At 36.0% G+C, this 11,726-nt stretch overlaps 1 pseudogene; it reads left to right on the top strand.

Annotated features, from left to right (window-relative positions):
• Positions 1–1,767: 1,767 nt before the first annotated feature.
• Positions 1,768–6,012, top strand: LOC116752678 (annotated as a pseudogene).
• Positions 6,013–11,726: the final 5,714 nt, after the last annotated feature.

Here is an 11,726-nt window from a genome sequence, read left to right as displayed (position 1 = left end):
CCCACCAGCAGTGCAAGAGGGTTCCCTTTTCTCCACACCCTCTCCAGCATTTATTGTTTCTAGATTTTTTGATGATGGCCCTTCTGACTGGTGTTAGATGATATCTCATTGTAGTTTTGATTTTCATTTCTCTAATGATTAATGATGTTGAGCATTCTTTCCTGTGTTTGTTGGCAGTCTGCATATCTTCTTTGGAGAAATGTCTATTTGGGTCTTCTGCCCATTTTTGGATTGGGTTGTTTGTTTTTTTGTTATTGAGCTGCATGAGCTGCTTGTAAATTTTGGAGATTAATCCTTTGTCAGTTGCTTCATTTGCAAATATTTTCTCCCATTCTGAGGGTTGTCTTTTGGTCTTGTTTATGGTTTCCTTTGCTGTGCAAAAGCTTTGAAGTTTCCTTAGGTCCCATTGGTTTATTTTTGTTTTTATTTCCATTTCTCTAGGAGGTGGGTCAAAAAGGATCTTGCTATGATTTATGTCATAGAGTGTTCTGCCTATGTTTTCCTCTAAGAGTTTGATAGTTTCTGGCCTTACATTTAGGTCTTTAATCCATTTTGAGCTTATTTTTGTGTATGGTGTTAGGGAGTGATCTAATCTCATACTTTTACATGTAGCTGTCCAGTTTTCCCAGCACCACTTTTTGAAGAGACTGTCCTTTCTCCACTGTACATTCCTGCCACCTTTATCAAAGATAAGGTGACCATATGTGCGTGGGTTTATCTCTGGGCTTTCTATCCTGTTCCATTGATCTATCTTTCTGTTTTTGTGCCAGTACCATACTGTCTTGATTACTGTAGCTTTGTAGTATGGTCTGAAGTCAGGGAGCCTGATTCCTCCAGCTCCATTTTTCGTTCTCAAGATTGCTTTGGCTATTCAGGGTCTTTTGTGTTTCCATACAAATTGTGAAATTTTTTGTTCTAGTTCTGTGAAAAATGCCAGTGGTAGCTTGATAGGGATTGCATTGAATCTATAGATTGCTTTGGGTAGTAGAGTCATTTTCACAATGTTGACTCTTCCAATCCAAGAACATGGTATATCTCTCCATCTATTTGTATCATCTTTAATTTCTTTCATCAGTGTCTTATAATTTTCTGCATACAGGTCTTTTGTCCCCTTAGGTAGGTTTATTCCTAGATATTTTATTCTTTCAGAAAACTGAATTTTTAATGAAAAATAGAACAGCCTTTTTAAAACAAAGGATTTAGAATTTTCAATGTTTGACTCTGTAAATTCCTTCTAAATTGATATAGTAGTTTGTAATTTTGCTCTGGCAGACACTTGCATGTTTCTTTGTTTGAGTTTGGTGTGACTGAGTGAAGATAATTGTCTACAGCTTGCATATCAAAACTCTTGATGCTTCTCAACTGTTCAGAGACTCAGATGAAGTGACTTCTTAGAGGAGATTGTCCGTAAAGAGGAAAATTTCTTTGTAATAAAGAAAATGTTTTAAAAGCACAGAATATAAGAGACTGGTGGATTTTACTGGAGAATAATAGAAGCTGGGATAAAATAAAAAGTGAACTACTGAACATGGCTCAAATATATGCAAGTACATTTTATCAGGAAAATTATAGGTAATAGTGGTATTCAAGACTTTGCAGATATTAAAAGATTTCAGAATATATTTCCTCAGATATTAGCAGTCTACTGTATTAATCTTTACAATGTTTAATAAGGCAGAAACATAAATTTACATAATTTTCACGCTTCTTATAATCTCTTGCATGTTTACTATTTAAGTAAAAATAATTTATTTCTGCAATTACATGATGCAACACTTCTTAATTCGGGTAAGTGCCAGTATGGAATGGTTCTCATTTCTGAAGTGATTGTAAAAACTTACAATGTAATATTTATTGTTCTTTCATTGACTGCTCTGTACGGAATGTGTAGTGACTTTCTCTGTTGGCCATCTCCTAAATTTAAAGGAATTCTAAGGTAGAAAATGTAAAATTAGTTTGAATTTTTATCATCATTGGCTACCTTACTGCTGTTGCAAAATCCTTAGGTGACGACCTGATATTGCTGATCAGTAAGGAAGAATTAAAAGGAAGAATTACATATAGAGAAAACCTGATGTATAGACACAACAGGTATGCAAGGTAGGAGTTTGCAAGGCTGAGAACTGAAGCCAGAAATGCAGCTCCACTGCCCTGTCTTAGACTATCTTCAGGGCACAGAGAGTACGTGAACTTAAAATGATTATATAAATGTAATCGGCCATCTAAACAGGCAGTAACAAGAGGAATGAACACATTGAAGCCACATGAATTTTAAAATTCTACAAATCAAATTAGTTCTGGGAGAAAACTGTCCTTGTTGTTTAAGTGGAAGAATTTAATAGGGGCATCTTTGGTGCTGATAGAGATCAAAGTATCTAATCCATCCATGCTTCTGCAAGGTGTCCTGTCCTCTCTTCAACCAGATAGGGAGAAAGGGTTTAGATTTGTGAAAAAGGACACTGTTATTTCAAAGCACAAGTGCTGTAAAGCCATATAATATTCAAACTCATGAGAAAAATCTCATATATAGAAGAATTTCTTTTTGGAGAGTATTTTTGGAGAGAAATGACCACTGGAGGGAGTCTATTGTGTATTTACACCCTCTAAACTGGTGATTCTAGAATTGGCAAGTTAGGCTCACTCATTCTAAAATATAGCTCATCAAGCCATTTCCTAGAAACAAAGGAAATCTTGGATTCCTAAGCTAAATAATCTGCAATGGATAGCACTGATACTATAACAACCACAAGAGGACTATGCTCCTGGCAAACAGTCCCAGATTTCAGGGTAAAGAGAGGATCTTTAAACTTCTAGATAGAGAGACTGGGTTACTAACAAAGTAAAGGTAAGTACAGTAATATTTGATTTCCCATTTGTTGCACTGAAAGTACAGAGACAATGGAACAACATTTATAAACTACTGAGAGAAAAATGGGTTTCATGAATAGTGTTATAACAAAGTGTGTACAGAGGAATTTTGAATGGCCATGCAAACTGTGTGCACTGCTTAACTCAGGGGCACTATTCACAACACAATATTGTATTGCTGGCTGCCCCGTGTACTAGACACCATAAGCAACGACCCAATGGATGATGATGATGTGACTGGGAAGAGTATTTGCTTAGATTTTTAAAGACTACAAAACAAATTAAATAACATTCCATTACTATTTTAGGGGAGTTTTGGCAACTATCAGAGGAAACTTTATTCCAATTAAAAGGCCCTAATGTTAAGTGTTACATAGTATAAATTGTATGCCATGACTCACTGTGAAACACTGTTTTCCACTTTTCTAATACTGTAAGAGCAATTTTCATTGTTTCTTTTGTTATATGTGGACAAACCTAAATTTAAGGTTTTTGAGAATGGGTTGCTTGAGAGGTAGTCTGACTCACTATAATAGCTAGTGTTGAATGACTCATTCAATGTGAGTCACAGATCATACTGTCCATTGATTCCGATATATTCCCTGTTACAGATACTGTTGGTGCCTGCCCATGTCTTTTCTAACTATACATCTTCATCTGAGGGCTTTCTCTGATGGCCAGAGGCATTTAAGGCAGATTGGAGGAACTGGGAAATGACTACTGTTCATAGACTCTCCCCCAGACCATTTATCAACCAATGATTGGCAGGAGTTGGTGAATAAATACCCCAGATCCTTCGCCCTTTGGCTGATATAAATTTGACATTCATGCTCTATACTGGCTCATGGTGTTTCCAAAAATGATTAAGCTTGATTGCCCACAGTTGTAACTTGTTTGGTAAATTACCCTTTATCAGCTGCATTCCCTTTCCTGTCTCACTTCATCACTTTCTCACTCATCAACTATTCACAAATAAATTACTGCACTCAAACAATGTCTCAGTCTGTGGCAGAACACAAACTAAGATACCTACCCCTTTTCCCCTAAGGTAGAATTTAATGCTTTATATAGAAACCAGGCATACATGTACTATACTATTTCGTATGAAGCGATTATTACTTTACAGAAATCTCAATGGTTGGCGGTCCTCTCACTACTTTGGATATGCCCCATCTATCCAGATGTTATTCAGATCTAAGCAGAATCTTAGAGTGATTTTTCCTTTTACCTCATACCTTTAAGAGTCTGACCCCCACCACATACATATACAATACACTCTACCAAAGTTTATAGTCAATGTCCATTTTAACTTGGTATCTGAAATATACACTTCACCTAATAAAAAGAATTTAAAGTTTTTATAATTCCGGATATTTCATTTGTCCTTTAAGTACGATTTACTTCCATTTTTATTGTCCTACACATGAAGACCAGACTTCAGATAAAACTTGTGAGACAAACAAACAACAACAACAAAAAAAAAAAAAAAACAAGAAAGAGACAACCCAATGTCAAAAGGCAAAACAATCAAAAGAACAAGTGTCAGATATGACTCAGAAGTTGGGATTATCAGTCAGGAAATTTAAAATGATCATGAGTAATATGTTAAAGTTTCCATGCATGATCAGATTTAGAGAGAATTTAGAGCTAGACCGATAGAAAGTGTTTTTTAAAAGTCAAGTGAAAATGGTAGAAATAATTTTTTAAAAACATGAGGACAAACATAAAGGATGCCTTTGGTGAGCTCATCAGTAAATTAGACAGAGTAGAGGAAACAACAGTGATGTTGAATATAGGTCAATAGATATCAAAATTAAACACAAAGAAAGAAAAGAGTAAAAAAAAACCCAGAATATTCAAGTACTGTGAAGGACTATCAAGTTATCTAACTTATGTGTAACTGGAAACTTAGAGGAAAAGAATGAGAGTTGGGCAGAAGGAATATTTGGAAAACATAATGGTCAAGAATTTTTCAAAGATAATGAAAGTCATCAAACGAAAGAATCAAGAAACATAGAACCTGAGGCAGAATAAATAAACAGAAACCAAATCATAAGAAAACACAAAAACACCTGGACACGTTATATTGAAGTGGCCAAAAACCAAAGACAGAGAAAAGTTTGAAGGTAGTGAGAGGGGAGGGAAAAGTACACAGCCAGAAGATAACTGAGTAACTAAGTGACATATTTCAAACTGTGGGGGAAAGAGACCTGCCAACTCAGAATTTTACCTAACAAAAAATAACTTCCAAAAATTAATGTGGTCCAGGTCCCCAGCTTGGGGGACTTTCTTCCTCACTGCAGGATACCTACTTGCTTTTGAATTTTTGCTTTTTTACTTCCACAGATGTAGGGGTAGGTGTAGGTGATGGGTCAGGAAGGTTGGAGCTGGGCTGGGTTGACCTTCTCACCTGGCTGGGCTTCCAGCACCCCGCTTCTGTGCCTCCTCCAATATGGTCCAGGAATTGGGCAGGGGTTGGAGAGTAGCTGAAGTTTTTGGGGTACTCAGTGCTATGTGAGTTCTGCAGAGGGATGGCATAATGGGTCCTTTAGGTTGGAATGGGGCTGGATCCTCAAGGCTGCTGGAAACTTCTCAGCCTGAAGTTTAGTCTGGGGCCAGGACTGAGAGCAACTCTGAAGGGGTCTCCCCCAAGCCTTGTGCTGTCTTCCTGGTGGCATGAAGCAGGACAAGGTGAAGCTGCAGCAAAACCTGGAAGGGTCTCAGGACATCAGAACTTTACAGGAGCTCCAAAGCAGAAGAGGATCACCCAGTGGGAAAGTATTTAGCCAAAGCAGCAGCTGCTGTTTTGAGACTCTGCAGCTCAGTGTCAGGAATGTGTGTAAGCTGTGTCCCCTGCTGCAGAAATAGGTGGAGGAAGCTGACAACAAGGAGAATCTTCAGGGGAAAGGCAAAGAGGAGTCCCTCCTGCAGCAGGCTCGAAAGGGAGAGCAGATAAGCACTGAGAACTAAGTAGCTTGGCATCAACAAGCACATAGTCTGAGTGTGGCTCTGTACCTGGTACCAGAAGGGCAGTCAATCAAGCAGGAACTACTCCCATGAGAGTATTTTGAGGCTGCTGAGTCTCCTTTCATGGGGTCACCAGTGTGCTTTTCTCTGGCACCAGGACCCATTTCAGTAGCCTAGACTATGGGGCTCTCACTTCACTATTCTGTACTCCTTGGTCCCTTTGACCTTTGAGGGTGAAGTGTTCCCTTTTGTCCAGCTCACCATTCTGGGCTTTCTCATGCATTCCAACTGAGGTGCCTGCTTTTCTCTGAGGGGTGGGGGCAGGAGTGGGGGATGAGGAAAGCAGGAGAAACTGGGGAAACAGGACCCTGAGATTTGTGCCAGGGCTTTTGGAGTTAGGTTTTTCATTCAATAAATAGGAAACATTCAATTAATTGGGAATATGGAGAATGGGGGCAGGGAGTTTTGAAGGAAATAGTCAGAAGGAAGGTAATATTCATTGATGTTCTTGATTTTAAACACAATGTCAGTCATCACTTTGTTTTTAAATAAAGAAGCCTGGGACACAGTGGGGAAAAAAAAGTGTAAAATAAAAACTTTTAAGACAAGAACCAAGAAAAAAAATCATTACCCAAAGTGCTAGAGGAAAAAAAAATTATGAAAGGAAGTTCTTCAGGAAGAAGGAATATGATATCAAAGAGAAACTTGGTGCTACACAAACAAACATCTCTGAAAATAGTTAAAAATTAAGGTTCATATAAAAAGGATCTTTCTTTCTTCTTATGAATTAATCTAAGAGGTAACTGAATGCCAAAAGAGTAGCAATATATCATACCTTTACAGATAAAAGTAAAATATATGATAATATAGCAGAAAAGATTGGAGGGAGAAATTACAATTTGTTAGACTATTGCCCTGTAAATGTAGTGGTATGATATTATTTGAAGGTAGATGTAATTAATTAAAATAATATATTGCATACCCTAAGAGAATCACCAAAAGATAGACAATATATAAACAATAAGCCAAATGTAGATATAAAATGGAATCATAAAAAAGTTTCTATACTCCAAAAGCAGGCAGGAAAAGAGGAAAGAAGAACAAAGAACAATGGAATGGATAGAAAAATATCCAGCAAAATGATAGATTTTAATCCAATCACATCAATAATTCATTGAATATAAATGGTATAATATACCAAATAAAAGATTGTCAGATTGGATTCAAAAGCAAGATCTAACCACATACTATAATTATATACTGTTGAGAAGAAACACACATCAAATACAAAGACACAGATAAATTAGAAATAAAAGTATGAAAAACAGACATACTATGCGAACACTAATCAGAAGAAAGCTGGAGTGGTTAGCAAACAAAATAGGAATATTACCAGAGATAAAGAGGGACATTGCAAAATGATAAAGGATTCAATTTATCAAAAAGACAAAATAATACTAAGTCTGTAAGCACTGAACAATGGAGCTTTAAAATACTTGAAGCAAAAACTGATAGAATGGGAAGGAGAAAGAGACAAAGAAGAAAGAGACAATTACAGATTAAGACTTCAATACTCCTCTTTCAATAATTGATAGAACAAGTAGAGAGAAAATCAATGAAAGTAGAGAAGACCTAAAGAACATTATCAACCAACTTGATAGTTATAGAATACTATATCAAACAACAGTAGAATATACATTATTTTTTTATGTGTGCACTGAACATTCACCAAAATAAACTCTATTCTGTGTAATATTTAAAATAATTGAATTAGGGGAGGGCCAAGATCATGGAGTAGAAAGACCCTGAGCTCACCTCTTCTTACGGGCCCACCAAATTTACAACTATTTACAGAACAACCATCAACAAAAAAGACTGGAACCTACCTGAAAGATCTTCTACAGCTAAAGATATAAAGAAGGAATGACAACAAGATGGGTAGGAGTCATGATATAGTCAATTCTCATACCCTTGGACCCACAAATGGGAGAATAATTACAATTGCAGAGGTTTTCCCAAAGGAGTAAGGGGTCTGAGCCCTACATCGGGCTCCCTAGACCAGGGGTTCGTCCTAGAAAGGTGAGACCCCAGAAAGTTTGGCTTTGAAGGTCAGTGGGGCTTATTTTAGGAGTTCCAGAGGGCTGTGGGAAATAGAGACTCAACTTTTAAAGGACACCACAAAATCTCATATGCACTGGGATCCAGGGCAGAAGCAGTAATTTGAAAGGAGTCTGGGTCAGACCCACCTACTGATCTGGAGAATCTCCTGGAGAGGCAGAAGGCAACTTCAGCTCACCTTGGGGACATAGACACTGGCAGAAGCCATTTTGGAGAGCTTGTTCTACCATGTGGACACTGGTGCTGGCATTCACCATTTAGGAATCCTCCTTCTAGCTTATGATCCTCAGGACCCAGCCCCACCCATGCCCACCAGCCCATAGGCACTAGTACTGGGACATCTCAGGCCAAGCAATTAAATGGGCAGGGACACAGCCCCACCCATTAGCAGACAGACTGCCTTAAGACCCTCTGAGCCCAAAGCCTGAATAGACAATTTTCCAAAGAAGACATACAGATGGCTAACAGGCACATGGAAAGATGTTCAACATCATTAATCATCAGAGAAGTGCAAATCAAAACCACAATAAAATATCACCTCATACTTGCCAGTATGGCTGTCATCAAAAAGAACACATATAACAAATGTTGGCAAGGATGTGGAGAAAAGAGAACCCTCATACACTGTTGGTGGGAATGTAAATTGGTGCAACCACTGTGGAACACAGTACGAGGTTCCTCAAAAAACTTAAAATAGAACTACCGTGCAATCCAGGAATTTCACTTCTGGGTATATATCTGAAGAAAGTGAAAACACTAATTTGAAAAGGTGTATGCACCCCAAGGTTTATAGCAACATTATTTACAATTGCCAAGATATGGAAGCAACCCAAATGTCCATCAACAAAGAAGATATGGTTTATATATACAATGGAATACTACTCAGCCATAAGAAAGAATAAAACTTTGCCATTTGTACAAACATGCATGGACTTGGAGGGCATTATGCTAAGTGAAATAAATCAGTCAGAGAAAGACAAATACTCTATGATATCACTTACATTTGGATTCTAAAAAAATTAAACAAACTAGTGAATTTAACAAAACAGAAACAGGCTCCCAGATATAGAGAACAAACTGGTGGTTACTGATGGGGAGAGGGAAAGGGAGAGGGGCAATATAGGGGTAGATGATTAAGAGGTACAAACTACTATGAATAAAATAAATAAAGTACAATGATATATTGTACAGCACAGGGAATATTAGCCAATATTTTGTAATAACTATAAATGGAGTATAAGCTTTAAAAATTGTGAATCACTAGGTTATACACCTGAAACATAATACTGTATATCAACTATACCTCAATTTTTAATAAAGGAAAAAAAAAAGAAAACAAAAAAAATTAAGGTATTTTGTATAGATACCAAGTCTTTGAATATAATAGCAAAACATACTTTGATAATTTTTCCATTTAAACTTCAATAATGGGCTTTAAATAATATTTTAAAGATTAAAAAATTAGAATGAAATAATTGAATGAATACAAACTATAAACCCATAACATAATTAAATTAGATATCAATAAGAGAAAGATATCTCTAAAATCTCCATGTATTTGGCAATTAAAAACCATCTTTCTAAATATCCATGGATCAAAGAAATAGTCCAAGGAAAATAAGAATATATTTTAAATTCAATGATAATGAAAATACAAATATTTAAATATGTGGAATATAGCTAAGAGAATGTTTAAAGAGAAATCTATAGTATTAAATACGTACATTAGAAAAGAAGAAAGGACTGAATCAATGTTTTAAGCTTCCACATTAACATACTATAAAAGAAGAGCAAATTAAACCCAAAGCAAGCAGAAATAAATAATAAATATAAGAGCAGAAATCAATTAAATTGAAACAAAAGTAATAGAGAAAATCAATAAAATGAAAAGCTGGTTATTTGACAAGATCAATAAAATTGATAAGCTTCTAGCCAAACTGGCCAAGAAAAAAAGAGAAAAAACTTAAATTACTAAATGACAGAAAATGCAAACATCAGAAGAGAAAGAGAAACATTATTACAGAGGCTATAATGTTTAAAGGACAGCAAAGAAATATCTTGAACAGTTTTATGTCTGAAAATTTGTCAATCTAGATGAAGTGAGCAAATTCCCTAGAAAAAATATAAAATATCAAAGCTTATTTGATATTACCTAAGAATAACTAGGTAATCTGAATACTCATATGCTTTTTTAAATTTTGGATTTTTAGTTAAAAGTTTTCAAACCAAAAAAAGTCCAAGTCCATATATTTTATATAAAACAGATAAACAGAAATAGCTAAATTATCTTCTAGGAGTTTTGGGGAAAAGTACCTAAACATTCTTTTTGACGTTCTAGAGAAAGATATAAGTGCAAGGAAAAGAAAGCAGAGTAAAATGTATTGCTACTCTGAGCCTTGGTCAAAATAAGACAGAAATAAGACAGAATATTGTGGCCTAGACTAGAGGTCCAAGGAATTTTTCACTGTTAAGCCTAATCTGAATCTTGATTTCTAGCTCTGGTAGAGATGGAGCCAAAGGTGTACAAGTTAAGCCTTGGTGCACAAATCTGGCCTACACTGGCCAGACCAAAGGCTGGTGGCCAGTTCGGAAAAGAAAGAGTGAAGTGGAGCTGGCCGTGTTTGGAAAGAAAAGTCCAGGGTGAACTTATTTCTCCAGTCAGGAAGAAGAGATAATGGAGAAAAGGGAACCCTCCTACAGTGTTGGTGGGAATGTAAATTGGTACAGCCACTATGGAGAACAGTGTGGAGGTTCCTTAAAAAACTAAAAATAGAGCTACCATATGACCCAGCAATCCTGCTCCTGGGCATATATATGGAGAAAACTGTAATTCAAAAAGATATATGCAACCCAATGTTCATTGTAGCACTGTTTACAATAGCCAAGACATGGAAGGGACCAAAATGTCCATCGACAGAGGAATGGATAAAGAAGATGTGGTACATATATACAATGGAATTTTACTCTGCCATGAAACAGAATGAAATTCTGCCATTTGCAGCAACATGGATGGACCTGGAGATTATCATACTAAGTGAGGTAAGTCAGACTGAGAAAGACAAACATCATACAATATCGCTTATATGTGGAATCTAAAAAAAAATATGATACAAATGAACTTATTTACAAAACAGAAACAGACTTGCAGACTTAGAGAGCGAACTTATGGTTACAGTTGGGAAGGGTGGGAGAAGGGATAGACTGGGAGTTTGAGATTGACATGTACACACTACTATTTTTAAAATAGATAACCAACAAGGACCTACTGTATAGTACAGGGAACTCTGCTCAATATTCTGTAATAACCTAAATGGGAAAAGAATTCAAAAAAGAAGAGATACATGTACATGTACCTAACTATTTTTTGTACATACATAATGGAATCACTTTGCTGTACACCTGAAACTAACACAACATTGCTAATCAACTATGCTCCAATATAAAATAAAAATTAAAAAAATAAAGTGAGATGTTACTAGGGATGTAACGTACAACATGATAAATATAATGAACACTGTTATATGTTATATATGAAAGTTGTTAAGAGAGTAAATCTAAGAGTTCCAATCATAAGGAAAAATTTTTTTTCTATTTAACTTTTATCTATATGAGATGGTGGGATGTTCACTAAACTTATTGTAGTCATCATTTCATGATGTATTAAGTCAAATCGTTATGCTGTACACCTTAAACTTATACAGTGCTCTATGTCAATTATATCTCAATAAAACTGGAAGAAAAAGAAAAGTGAAAGAAAAAAGAAGAGGTGACTG

This window comes from Phocoena sinus, chromosome 4, assembly GCF_008692025.1.
Source record: "Phocoena sinus isolate mPhoSin1 chromosome 4, mPhoSin1.pri, whole genome shotgun sequence".
NCBI lineage: Eukaryota > Metazoa > Chordata > Mammalia > Artiodactyla > Phocoenidae > Phocoena > Phocoena sinus.
Note: the sequence above shows the minus strand (reverse complement) of the source record. Positions and strands in the feature narration are given on the sequence as shown.